Source organism: Tenrec ecaudatus, chromosome 10 (genome assembly GCF_050624435.1).
Source record: "Tenrec ecaudatus isolate mTenEca1 chromosome 10, mTenEca1.hap1, whole genome shotgun sequence".
Taxonomy (NCBI): Eukaryota; Metazoa; Chordata; class Mammalia; order Afrosoricida; family Tenrecidae; genus Tenrec; species Tenrec ecaudatus.
In genome coordinates, this window is record NC_134539.1 from 1099571 (window position 1) to 1113834 (window position 14264).

Below are 14264 nucleotides of genomic sequence, written 5' to 3' on the forward strand. Positions count from 1 at the left end.
ACACTTTCAGCAAAACTCAGTAAGGCAGAGAACAGTAAGTGCCGAGGGCGGAGGGGAGACTGGAATGCTCTCACACTGGCCGCGGGGACTGCGGGGTTAACCACACAGCCGCTGTGGCTATCAATGCACCCAAGTGCACTAGCACACGACAGTGCGGGCACACGTCCTAAGAAATGCAGAAACCGCACAGACAGACATCTGCACACGGGTCCATCATGTGGAAAGCATGGAATTAACCAGAAACCCCAACCAGAGAGGGATGGCTCAGGAACTCTGGCACAGCCGCGCATGAATATTCCACGCCAATCCAAAGCAGGAACAGAGAGCCCGCGCTCAGCAAACGAGTCGACCTTACAAAGATAAATATTTAATAACAACACCACTGTTATCAGGAAAAAACTGGAGTAAGAAACGTGGTTTCTGCACCAAAAGACAAGACTGCGATGACTGCGGGGGAGGGGAGCCGGAGAGCGGAGGGCGAGTGTCCTGAGGAAGCAGGGAGGAAAGACGGGGTGCGAAGGATAGACCGAGAACACGCACCTGGAGGGTTTAACAGGATATTGCTGTTGTGGATTTCACTTCTTGAAATGGGCTGCGTAAATATGTACAGTGTCTCTTTGTAAATATAATCCCTAATATATATATATATAATCCCTCTAAATTCTTTATCCCTAAAATCTAAATAGTGGCCTGAATGGCTAAAAAACAAAGCAATCAGAGGAGGAAATGTAAAAAGTGAAACAGACTTAGGGTCTTTAATGGCAAGCAAGTTCCTCTCAAACAAAGGCAATAGGTTTATGATCCACTTTACACTGATATGACCTCAGCTAGTTGACTGATCACATTACATTCTATAATATTGTGGCGGGTGATGATGTCACATGACACTGCCCGGTATTAGATGACATCACATGTGACTGCTCCACGGTGGCAAGGAGATTCATGTTTGAAGAACCACGTGGGAACCACGGCCAAGTTGACACACAGAATCCACCATCACACATTTCCACCTCCAGTCAATGACTTCAAGAGAGCCCAGGCCTCCCTAACTCTCACCCCTTCACTCTGCTGCCCCCCAAAGCTGTGTCATTCTAACCACCCGTGATGGACACTAACCTACCGCCCTCCCCTCTCTTGGTGCTGCCCCTTCCCCACTCAGTGTGCCGTGCGTCCGGCGATGGAGCCTGCAATCCGGGGATCGGTGTCTCGTTCCTCCACTCCTGTTCCGCAGCTGGCACAAGGTAAGCCTCCCGGTCTCCAGCAGGCTCTCCCTCTTGTTCACGAGCTGGGGCTGGTGGTGGGAGCCGGGATGGCGCCTGCTCCACTGCGGTGTGGAAGCCGGGCCCATCCACCACCTGCTCCAGGTGCCTGCTCGGCTGCTGACACAGATCCCTCTCTGGCTCCCAACTGGCTCCCCTTAGGTCTGGGTGGAACCGCTGGTGGTGGGATCCGTAGGGATGGATGGCTCCTGTCCCCGATGTTGTTGGTCTCGTTCATCAGGTGGCCATGGGGACGGTGCTGGACCACGGCCATGAGCTCCCAGCACATAGCATCCCTGGCTCTGCAGCCACAAGAGTGGAGACATCACCACCCTGACTGCCACGGGATCCACTCCCAAGATCCCCACCAGGAGCCTTCTAGAGAGGGATCCACCTGTGGGAGCCTCCCAGGTGGCTCTCAGCTCTGACTCGATTGCAGTTCAGGGGTCCTCACGGTCGGCCCTTTCCTTGCCCCCTCGCAAGCCCACGTGCAGCTCTGACTTGATGGGCTGCCCCGTGAGGTGCCCTTCCCCCTCCTGCTTGGACCGCAGGCATGCTCGGGTCCGACGGAGAAGAACACACTGTCAACGCAACACGTGGCTCTTCAGGGGGTTAGGGCCCCGGACCACTTCAGTCTGTGGCAGGAGGCGGGACACATAGACTCCAGCAGAACCACTTCCAAAGTGGAATGTGAGGTGTAGGCGGTTCGACTGTTAGGAACCTCCATATTTAAAAATACGACCACTCTGCAGTCAGGGCAGCTGGATGGCATCGCAGTTACAAGATGGGCAGCTCACGGCAAGGCTGGCCGTCTGAAGCCACCGGCTGCTCCACAGGAGAAAGATGGGGCTCCCTACGCTGGTACCGAGTCCCAGACCCAGGACATCACAGGGCCACTTCCACCCTGGAGGACAGGGTGGCTGTGAGCTGTCGTCGACTCCGAGGGAAGTGAGTTTGGTTTTGGAGTTGGTAAGGAGAGCAGTAGCCCCGTGAACGCTCACAAAACCCCCAATTCTACAGGCGAGAAAACAGGCTCAGTAACAGCAAGGACTTGTGCAGGGACAGGCCACAGTCGGGGACTATTGTCAGTGCCAGGTGGCTGTCTGTCTGGCTCTCACCATCCATCCTTTGTCCCACACCCCACTCCTGGGAGTCGGTCCAGAGCGAGACAATGGATGGGGTCACAGGTTGCATGGAACTGTGTGTCCCAGCATGAGCCTACCCCGGGAGGGCGGAGGAGCCTGCTGCGTGTGAGGACAGGTGAGGCTGGGAAGCGATGTGGAAGCACAGGGCAGAGGACTGTCACCTGGGTTCCCAGGACGCGGTAAACCCGAGAGAGGAGTGGCGTGCACAAAGATGCCTGTGCTGGGGTGAAGAGAGAAAGACTCGGTTTCATCTTCCGGCCAGAATGGTGACCAGGTGTGTCACTCCAGGTAAACTAGAGAAACAAATTCATAAATGTGCATTTGTGTATAAGAAAAAGGTTTATGTACAAGAGCAGTTGGATATTGAGAAAAGATCCCAGCCCAGTCTAGATCAAGTCCAATCTATAAGTCCTCTTCAGATTCATGAAACACATGCAATGATGCCAAATGCAGGAAGATCACAGGCCAGTCTTGTGGATCCAGTTGCGTTGTAAGCATCTCAGTGCTGGCAAGGGTCTCCACGTGGCTTATCCGGGTCCAGGCTGCATCAGGGTAGGTCCATGTGGCTTCTCCTCAGCGATGTGTCGCAGGGAGTCAACCCTTGTCTGTAGAGAGCTTCCAGGGAAGTGAGCTGAAAGAGAGAGAGAGAGAGAGAGAGAGAGAGAGAGTGTGTGTGTCGCCGACCTCCCTGGAGGAAAAACAGGAGGGGTGGGAGCCTTACCTCCAGTCTTCACCCTGCCCTGCTCTAGCCCCCTGAGGACTGTGGGGGCAAGTGGATGAAAGTGCCCCCTGAGGGGGTCTCTTGGTCTTGTGCCCTCCTCCATTCCGCCACCGCCTGGAGTTTGCCACACACAGGCGTGACCGCACTGCTTTGGCCTGGGACACACAAGCAGACCGCCTGGTCTGACCCCTTCCTGAGGGCGGGTCTCTGGAACCCTGTGCTGAGGGAAAGAGCCAGGGAGCTTCGCCAGGGCAAGGCATGCCTGGATCCCCGGAGGGCTTGCTGTGCACGATGCCCAGACCCAGAGTGTGGCCCACACGCAGACCGCGTGTGAGGAGGCTGAGCCCGCGCCTGTGGGGAAGCTCCTGTGACCAGCTGCCCGAGTGGCGGCTGCCCTGGCCGTGTGAGGGGACTCCGTGCATGACTGTGATTTCCTCCCTCATCTCCCACCTCAGCACCACGGCCCTCAGTTGTCACCCTTTTTGTTTGCATTTTGTCTGAAGGTGCATGTCCTTAGCTCTGAGCCCCCCCCCCCCACCTGTGGGCATGACTCTTTATGGGCAGGGGCTCTTCTCTGTTGCTGTCTTGTCGGAGGTTGCCCCCCACCCCCCGCAGTGCAGGTGCAGGTGTGCTCTCTCTCTGCCGGCCAAGCAGCCTCCTGTGTGAGGGGCCCAGGAAAGCAGGGGCTGGCCTTCAGGTGTTGTGCGGCTCCAGACCAGGGTGAGCACAGACTTCGATCTGTGAAGACACCTTTTCTGGGAACCCCACATGCACTCTTTACTAGGGGGCATGCTGGGAGGGTCCCTTGGTACTGCGGGCTAAGTGTTGGGCTGCTGGTCAACTCCACCCCCGGGACCCTCGGGTGACAGATGAGGCATCTGCTCCCGAAGGGCCGGCAGCCTGGAGCCAAGGGACAGCCCCGCTCTGTCCTCCAGCAGCTGAGTCGGCACAGACTCCCGGGCCGTGAACTTGGTGTTAGGAGAACAGCAGTCTCTCTGGGGACAGCAGGAACAAGTCCTAGAGTGACAGACACCCCTCTTTCTCGGCAGGACCCGGGGGAGTGGGGGAGCTTCCCCCCTGTGCCTGTGACCTGCTTGGCAGGGAAGGACAGGAGGGCTGGAGGGCGCAGCAGCAGGAAGCTGTGGGAAGGGAAGGAAGTTTATTTGCTCAGCTGCGGAGGGCAGTGCTGGGGGTCAGTGGGGTGGCTGGGGCAGCAGGAAGGGCGGCCAGGCGGGTCAGGCAGACACATCGTGGGCTCCCCACTAAGGCTCCTCATCCAGCTGGCAGGCGTCTGCAGAAGCACAGGTGGAAGGGGAGGGTGGTCAGTGTCCGCCCCCACTCCGCCCCGGGAAGACGGGTCAGAACCCAGCCCTGGGTCAGGGACCCGCTCTTTTTACCGACTTGGGGAGGGCTGTTGATGTCTGTGGTGGGCAGCTTTCTGCTCTCCACAAACTCCCTGAAAATTCTCTCAGCCCCAGAGTCCTTGTCAGTGGTGCGGCCTGCAGGGGGAGGGGGACAGGTGGGTCTCCAGGAGAGACAATGTCAGTTGGGTGACCTCGTGGGAGTGCCTGTGCGTGGGGGGGCAGCCAGCCCAGGGTGTGCCGTGGTGCGGGGACTGGAGGAGGGGAGGAAAAGACCCCTGTGGGGAGCCGGGGAAGGGGAGGTGACCGGAAGGGGCAGCAGTGGCCCCTCACCGAACAGCATCATCATCTGGAAGTCCCGCGTGTTCAGGGTCTCATTGAAGTAGGCTATGCCGTGCCCCTCAGCCGTGATGAACCACAGGAAGATTGGGTGTTTCCACACTGCGAAGACAGGAACCCAGCTGTTATGAACTTGTGTGTGTGTCGGGGGGGGGGGGCATGACGAAGATGAGGGGACAGAGGTGAAGATGGGGTTTGCAATCAGAAGGAGGTCGAGGTCCAGGAAGCTGGGGGAAGGGGGTGGTGGCTTCGGGTTGGATCAGCCAACAGTACCGCCCTTTGGGACATGGCTGATGGGGCACATAGGTTAGTCCCCTCGGATGGCTCCCGGAGGGGCCCAGGTGATGTGCTCTCTGACAGCAGTAATGCGGGTCCTTGTCTGCACGGCCCCAGGCCCACTGCAGCCTTCCTGACCCCCGTTGCCTTTGTTGCTGCCGTCCGGTACCACGGAGCCGGACAGAAGGAAACACTGCCGGCCCTGCGCCATCCTCACAGTGGTCCCCATGCCTGTGGCCACTGTGTCCGTCCACCTCCTGGAGGGCCTTCCTCTCTGTCGCTGCCCTCCGCTCTCCGGAGCAGGCCTTCCTTCTCCAGGACCGTCCTCTCCTGACAAGGTGCCCGGAGCGCGTGAGACAAAGTCTCGCTGTCCTCGCTCTGAGGAGCCTCCTGGGCTATTCCTCTGGTTCATAGCCATCCTTTAAATCAGAGTACAACTGTTCAAGGCCATATGTCTCGAAGAAAGCTGACTCCACAGGGACTGGGACAGACACCTTTCCTATGAGCAAACCAGCCACAGTGACCATGACACCGCAGAGCTCTTTGAAAGGAGGCTGCTGTGCTCTCCGGTCCCAGAGCAGGAGTCCTGGCAGCACAAGTGACCCACAATCCACTGGGCTGATAGCCCCAAGGTCAAGTTCAAACCACCAGCCCTTCTGAGGGAGAAGGACAAGGCTCCCTACTCTGGTGAAGGGGTTATAGCCCACCCCACCCTGCAGGGCACTGAGTCAGCGTCCACTCCATGGGAGGGACTTGGGTGTTTTTTGTTTGCTGCACAGAGGCTGGTGGTTCAAACCCAGCTGGCAGCTCCCAGTGGTCAGGAGCTCCCCCCAGGATCGCAAGTCAGGAAAGCCCCTGGGCATCTCCTCTCTGTCACTTGGGGCTCCTACAAGTCAAAGTGGATGGGCGTCGGGGGAGCTCAGGGGCAGAGTTCTACCATCCACACGGGAGAGCAGACCTCTGGTCCAGGCCACCACCGGCAGTCAGTCAGTGGACGCTTGTGGCTGCCAGGAGAACACACAGGTTTCAGGGGAGCTTCCAGGTGGAGGCTGGCTCTGAAGCGGGGCCTGCTGGTCTACTTCTGAAAACCAACCCAGGACGGCCCAGGGCCACACAGTGCTCCAAGTGCTATGACCATGGGGTGTGCGGGGGCATGGGTGGGGGAGGGGCATTGCCTTCAGTGGGCACCGTGATCGTGTGCAATGACCGGGGTGGGGAAGGCAGCATTGCTTTCAGTGGCACAAGGGGGCCCTGAGTCCGGGGAGCGATAGAGGGCAGTTAAAATGCACAACCCCCCCACCCACCCCCAGACCGGCTACCACCATCTCCCAGGGCAGGACCCACAGCCCCCATGCACAGAGCTCTGGGCAGGCCCCTGTGGGCCCCTGGATGCTGAGAAGGCCCCAGTGAGCTGCCTTGTGCTGAGCTGAAGATGCATGCCCAGTCCAGGTGTGGAGGTTGGTGGTTGCTGGGGGTCTCACGTGGAGGGGTCTCCCAGGCTGAAGGGAGACTGAAGCCTGGCCTGTGGCTGGGTCTGCCAATGACCCCCACTGGCTGAGGGCCCCTGCAGGTGGGCCAGGACAGCGTGGGAAGCAGGAGAGGGCCACCCAGGAAGGGTTGGCCAAGACTCTTGGAAGTGGGGCGTGGGACCTGGGTGAAGCCCCCAGGCTGTGCCTTGGGTACACCTGCTACCTGGAAGGTTAGGAGATGGCCTCCCAGGGTGGGGAGGGCCAGTCTCAGCTGTGTGTGTGGCCACAGTTGGTCTGTGACATGGTGACATGCACTGGCTTCACAAGGGGGTGTTGCTGAGATTCGCACCTCAATGCTGACCCTGGAGGCCAGGAGGACCATAGAGGGGCACATACTCACAGCTAAGATAAACCCCTGGCTGATCTATCTCTTGAAAGATCATCCGGAATAGCTTACATCCGATTGGCTTCCTGGAAGATAGACAAGCCAAGCCACCTTCAGTGAGGGAGGGTCCCCACAAAGCACCTAGTCCTTGCTCCCAAGGGAGAGGTTCTCAGATAAGAGGGAATCATGGCCAGGGACCCATGGGATGCTCCCCCTCCACCCTGATTGTGCTAGGTGGGCACATGGCAGTAAGTCTGAGATGACTACAGTCATAAGGTTCTGGTCCACTCTTGTGTCATGTCTACAACCTTGGTCAGCACTGAGTGTGTGAGCAGAGCTGGCAGCTCAGGCTGTGGGAAGGCAGGATCCTGAGGTGGGCAGAGGCAGTGATGGGGTAGTGGGGGGCATTGGTGGTGTGGTCACTCACAGGATGTGCATCTGGAACTCAACCGCATGATGGTTACTTTTTACGAAGTTGAAGGGCGGTAGCGGGTGCATCCTCTTTTGCTGGGGAATGGGCATGTTCCCGGTCCACTGCTTTATGTGCCACGACCCTAGAAGCTGGGGGAAGTGGTCTGTGGTTGGCGATGCAGCGGAAAACACACCCGTGGACAAAACAGGGAAGTCTTCAGTCTCTGGTTGGTGGAGTCTCAGCAGACGGCTCCAGCAAAATGGAGAGAAGGTGTTGGAGAAATAAAGGTGTTGGAGTGGAGGTGTTGGAGGAGTGATTTTGTTGGAGGAGTGGAGATGTTGGAGTGGAGGTGTTGGAGCAGTGGAGATGTTGGAGTGGAGGTGTTGCAGGAGTGAAGGTGTTGGAGGCGTAGACGTTTTGGAGGAGTGAAGGTGTTGGAGCAGTGGAGGTGTTGGAGGAATGGAGGTGTTGGAGGAGTGGAGGAGTTGGAGGAGTGGAAGTGTTGGAGGAGTGGAGGTGTTGGAGGAGTGGAGGTGTTGGAGGAGTGGAGGTGTTGGAGGAGTGGAGGTGTTGGAGGAGTGGAGGTGTTGGAGGAGTGAAGGTGTTGGAGGAGTGGAGGTGTTGGAGGAGTGGAGGTGTTGGAGGAGTGAAGGTGTTGGAGGAGTGAAGGTGTTGGAAGAGTGGAGGTGTTTGAGGAGTTGAGGTGTTGGAGGAGTGGAGGTGTTGGAGGAGTGAAGGTGTTGGAAGAGTGGAGGTGTTTGAGGAGTGGCGGTGTTGGACGAGTGAAGGTGTTGGAGGAGTGGAGGTGTTGGAGGAGTGGAGGTGTTGGAGGAGTAAAGGTGTTGGAGGAGTAGAGGTGTTGGAGGAGTGGAGGTATTGGGGTGGAGGTGTTGGAGGAGTGAAGGTGTTTGAGGAGTGGAGGGGTTGGAGGGGTGAAGGGGTTGGAGGAAGGAAGCAAGGGTGAGGGTTACAGTTAGAGAGGAGCAGGCAGCAGAGCGGAGAGCAGTGAAGAGGCCATCTTGCCTTGACTGGCCAGGGGCAGTAGGGAAGTGAAGGGAACAAATAGGAAGACAAAGGGTCCAGCCTTGACCAGCCTCCTCTGTGGGAAGGAGAGAGCCTGGGGAACCACCCCTGCAGGTGCACCCCCAGTTTCCCAGCAATGCCCCAGTCCTGCCCCACAGCTGCCAGGGCAGAGAAACGAGAAGGGTCCCCGTGTAGCTCCGAGGGAAGCTAGCAGAGGTCAGGGGAGAAGGACAGGCAGCCAGGCATGGGTTCAAGGACAGTCACAGGAACTTAGACGCCTTTGCCTTGTAGGTGTCCCTGTGCCTCTGATTGTCCTTCCGAGGTTCCATTCACCTGAAATTCAACCAGACCTCCCTCCATCCATCCACCCTTCCACCCACTAACCCATCTTTTCATACTCCCACCACCCATCCACTGAACTGTCCACCATCATGCAACCATTCACTCAACTATTCACCCCTCCTTCCAGCATCGACACATCCACCCACCCACTCATCCACTGCCATCCATCTATCCACCATGCAATATGCATCCATCCATCCATTCTCTATCTACTGACCCATCTCTTCATACACGCACCACCTCCCTCCATCCATGCACTCACCTTTCCACTCATCTGTTTATTCACCTACCCATCCACCCACCTACTGCTCAACCAGCACCACCTGTCCTTCCACTTAGTCATGCATTCATACATACACCCCATCCTTCATCCATCCACCACCACCATCCACCCATCCCTTCAATCCATCCATTCTTCAACCCACCCACCCATCTCCCTCCATCCCTCTATACAGCCGTCCACTCAGCAATCACCCTGTCGTCCCCCATCCCTTTGCCTCTTGGTCCCTGCATCTCTGCTCCCTCCTACCAGATGACGGAGCTCAGTGCTTACAGCTGGAGGCCTCTGAGTGGCCCCACTGAGGCTCTCAAGGGCTGACGAAGGTCACCTGACTGAAGCCCACCTGGAACTCTCCTACCCTGATGAGGGCCCTTTTGCAGGTCACCCCATCGAGTCATGGCTTTGCACAAACACCACCTCCCGCCCTTCCTGGGGGAGACACGGTGGGGCTCCCCGTCCCCCGGGGCCCTGAGCAGAGGTTCTGAGGCTCACCCAGGGTCTGTGCTGACATGAGGAAAGCCACCTGGTGCCCCTGCCCTTCCCAGCTCCTCACCTGCTCAGGTCTGGCTGGAACCAGCAGGGGCCCCTGGGCCCACAGGGAAGACCACAGGCCCAGACTGAGGAGGAGGAGCAGCATCCTGCTAGCTCCAAGCATGGCCCTGCTGGGAGCTCAAGCACCTTTATTCCTGGTCTGGGCTCCCTGGGCTGGGCTCCCCTCCTCCCCCTGCACCAGGCCTCCTGGAGCTGCCAAGGAGGAGGGAAGGGCAGTATCTTGGATCCTGCTGGTGCTGGATTGGCGGCAATTAGCCCTGGCTGCTCTTGGGGCGTCTTGCCTAAGGAACCCTTGTCTGTAAGGGAGACTGGAGCCAGAAGGGCGCTGCACTCCCTGACTCTGAGAGGGAAGAACAATGGCGTCCTTCTGTCCTGCCCTGCCCTTCTCCACCCACCTCCACGTCCATAGCTGGTCCACATCCAGGTCTCACCCCACTGGTGCTCCCTGACCCTCATCTCACCTCACTTCACCTCACCTCACCTCTGTCTCTGCCCTCCTCCAGCTCCAGCAAGCCTCCCCCCACTCTTCCAGCCACATGAAGCCCCCGACAGAGCCCAGGCCCAGTCAGCACCAGGGTTCTAGTCTCAGGGTCCTGGTGAGGCCATAATGCAAGTCCCCCATGTGGGAATGTGCTGTCTCACAGGCAGGATGCCAAGAGCCCAAGTCATGGTTTCCACTGAAGTGATTCCTGCAGCTGGGGCCTCTCTCCCCGTTTCCAGCATCTGTGGGCATCCCCCAATGAGTCTACTTGTAGAGACGTCCTTCTGTGTCCCTGTTGTCCCCTGTGTGTGTCCTTGTGTCTGCTCTGCCCTTAGAATCCGAAGTGATTCAGTTTATGACCCACTGCACACCAGTATGACCTCAACTGATCGACCACATCATATCCTCATGCTTTGTGGAAAGTGATGGCCTTACCTTATATGACACGGCACAGTGCTCCCTGGCAGGTTGCTGTGTGATGGTACATGCTATTGAATTACAGGACATCGCCCACTCGTCCAAGCCAACAGGAGTAATCGCCAGCCACTCCTCCAAGTCAGCAAGTAGACCCGTGCTTTGACAACCAATGAGGATCACAGTCAAGGCGACATAAAATTCATCAATCTCCCAGTTCCACTTCCAGCCCATGGCTCAAGGGGAACCCGGGATCTCCCTGACTCTGGACCACCCTCGACTCTGCTGTCCAAACGGCCGTGCCATTCTCACGCCCAGGATGTTTTCTGTACCCACAGCTCCCTTCTCCTCCTGCTGCCCCTGCCCCAGATTGAGGATCCGTGAATGCTGGGGCCTGAGAGTGAAATGTGGGACCCAGTCTCTGTTTTTCCCACTCCCGTGCATTCGGTTCCCAGAGGCCTGCACCCAGGTGCTCAGAAAGTCCCCGGCTCCTGTGTGTGTGCAGACCCGTGTGTGTGTGGTGTTGGACCTTTGGAACTTTCCCACAGCCAGCACCACTGGTCTTAATCCAAAGGGTGTATAATTCCTTTCTTTACCAGACTTGCAGAACCTTCTAGGACCTTCGTGTTACCTTGTCCCCATCATGCTGCTCCTCTGCTTGGAGGTAAGTTCAGCCATGAAGCTATGCCACCTTCTATCTGTCGGTGTGTTCTGTGGTGGTGGTTTGTGTGTTGCTGTGATGCTGGAAGCTCTCTCAGTGGTACCAACAATGTGAACAGGTTTCAGCAGCGCTTCCAGACTCAGAACAGGCTATGTCCGCAGAAGGAATAGGAATTCCCCTTCTGAGGAAACAAAAACCTTAGGGCCAGAGTTGAACCATCAGATACTGAAAGCTGCAGGATCAGAAGCAGAACCTTGTCAGAGAGAGTGCCACAGGATGAGCCCCTCAGCCTGTGGGCATTAAGGCAGCCGATGGACGTTGGGCCTCTATGCAGGCCTCCCTTACCACAAGAAGCCTTTGTTCCAGTGACCTGGCACTTTTCATACTCACCTGCCTGGCACGGTCCCTGAAGACAAAGCAGGTGCATAAGCAAATGTGATGAAGAAAGAGGATGGTGCAACGCTATCAAAAGATACAGCGTCGAGGCGCGGTGCGTCATGCCCCCTCCTGGGCCTAGGACGCAGGCGCGGGCACGCTCCAGGGGCCGACGGGCAGGGGGTGGTGGGGAGAAGGGGGAGGGAGGGGGCTAGGTGTCTACTCTCGCAAGTGGACGGCGGCGGGACGCGGGGAGGACAACGTACTGGCTGCGGAGCGGGTGAGCTCCAAGCTGGGTCCAGGGCCGCCCGGAGGGCCCGGGATTACATCGGCCCGACCTGTGAGAAGGCTCGGGCCTGAAACCCAGAGGGTACGAGGGGGCGCAGCCCACATCTAGGCCCCGCGGAGATGTCCGGCTGCGGCGCTTGTACTTGGAGCACGGTCGCTGCGCGGCTCATTACATCTTCGCTCAACTCCGCGCAAAGAGGTATTTCTAGTGGTCGGATTCATATCCCAGTTTTAGGAAGGTTTGGGACTTTTGAAACTCAGATTCTACGGAGAGCTCCTTTTAGAACCTTTGCAGAAACACCAGCATTCTATGCTTCAAAAGATGGCATAAGTAAAGATGGCTCTGGAGATGGAAATAAGAAATCAGTAAGTGATGGAAGCAGCAAGAAATCAGGCTCTGGGAATTCTGGGAAAGGTGGGAACCAGCTACGTTGTCCTAAATGTGGTGACTTATGTACACATGTAGAGACTTTCGTATCATCTACCCGTTTTGTGAAATGTGAAAAATGCCATCATTTTTTTGTTGTGCTGTCTGAAGCAGACTCAAAGAGCATCATTAAAGAACCTGAATCAGCAGCAGAAGCTGTAAAATTGGCATTCCAACAAAAGCCACCTCCCCCACCCAAGAAGATTTATAACTACCTCGACAAGTATGTTGTTGGCCAGTCATTTGCCAAGAAGGTGCTCTCAGTTGCAGTGTACAATCACTATAAGAGAATATATAATAATATCCCAGCTAATCTGAGACAGCAAACAGAGGTTGAAAAACAGACATTATTAACACCTAGAGAGTTAGAGATCAGAAGACGGGAGGATGAGTACAGATTTACAAAATTGCTTCAGATTGCTGGAATTAGTCCACATGGTAATGCTTTAGGAGCATCAATGCAGCAACAGGTAAATCAACAGGCCCCTCAGGAAAAGCGAGGAGGTGAAGTGTTGGATTCTACTCATGATGACATAAAACTTGAAAAAAGTAATATTTTGCTGCTGGGACCAACTGGGTCAGGTAAAACTTTGCTGGCGCAAACACTAGCTAACTGCCTAGATGTCCCTTTTGCCATCTGTGACTGCATGACCTTGACCCAGGCTGGATACGTAGGTGAAGACGTTGAGTCTGTGATTGCCAAACTGCTCCAAGATGCCAATTACAATGTAGAAAAAGCACAACAAGGAATTGTCTTTCTGGATGAAGTAGATAAGATTGGCAGTGTGCCAGGCATTCATCAGTTACGGGATGTAGGTGGAGAAGGCGTTCAGCGAGGCTTACTAAAACTGCTAGAAGGTACGATAGTGAACGTTCCAGAGAAGAACTCTCGAAAGCTGCGTGGAGAAACCATCCAAGGGGACACAACAAATATTCTATTTGTTGCATCTGGTGCCTTCAATGGTTTAGACAGAATCATCAGCAGGAGGAAAAATGAAAAGTACCTTGGATTTGGAACACCGTCTAATCTGGGGAAAGGCAGAAGGGCTGCAGATCTTGCTAATTGAAGTGGGGAATCAAATACTCATCAAGACATTGACGAAAAAGATCGATTACTCCGTCATGTGGAAGCCAGAGATCTCATTGAATTTGGCGTGCTTCCTGAGTTTGTGGGACGGTTACCTATGGTGGTTCCTTTGCACAGCCTAGATGAGCAGACGCTTGTACAAATCCTAACGGAGCCGCGCAATGCTGTTATTCCTCAATACCAGGCCTTGTTCAGCATGGATAAGTGTGAACTGAATGTTACTGAGGGGGCTTTGAAAGCCATAGCCAGATTGGCCCTGGAACGAAAAACTGGTGCAAGAGGTCTGCGGTCCATAATGGAAAAGCTGTTACTAGAACCCATGTTTGAAGTCCCTAATTCTGACATTGTATGTGTGGAGGTTGACAAAGAAGTAGTAGAAGGCAAAAAGGAACCAGGATATATCCGGGCTCCAACAAAGGAGGCCTCTGGCGAGGACTATGACTCGGGAGTGGAGGCAGAAGGATGGCCTCGCCAAGCCGACGCTGCAAGCAGCTAAACTGTCAGCCTCCTCTCCTGCATATATAAAGCTTTCCTCTTTGGGTTTAGCATCCTAACTGTCTTTATAGTCAGACATTAAAGGAATTGGATCTATCTTCAATATCATACATGGTCAGAAGCCTTTAGCATAAGAATCAGATCATGTATTACATTGTAACAAGCCCAAATACGCCTCAAGTCTCTCTCACTTTAATTCTGGAACATCTCCTGAGCAGATCTGGGCGACCGAAGACCTGCTGTCCTGTGGGAGGGCATCAAGAACGTCATGCACGAGGAAAGCAGAGGGTCACTAAAAAGACGGGACAGGTCAACGTGGATGTCAGAAGGGACTCTGGAACTTGATCTTAATCGCAGAATATCTAAAGCAAACGAAAGAAATGCTGAAGTCAAGGAGCTGAATAGACCGTTTCAAAGGGAAGACAAAGCGAAATAGTAAGAGGAAACGTGCAAAGATCTCGAGTTAGAAGGC

At 55.7% G+C, this 14264-nt stretch overlaps 1 pseudogene; it reads left to right on the forward strand.

The window, feature by feature from the left end:
- Positions 1–11867: 11867 nt before the first annotated feature.
- Positions 11868–13948, forward strand: LOC142458849 (ATP-dependent clpX-like chaperone, mitochondrial pseudogene; annotated as a pseudogene).
- The last annotated feature ends 316 nt before the right edge of the window (positions 13949–14264 follow it).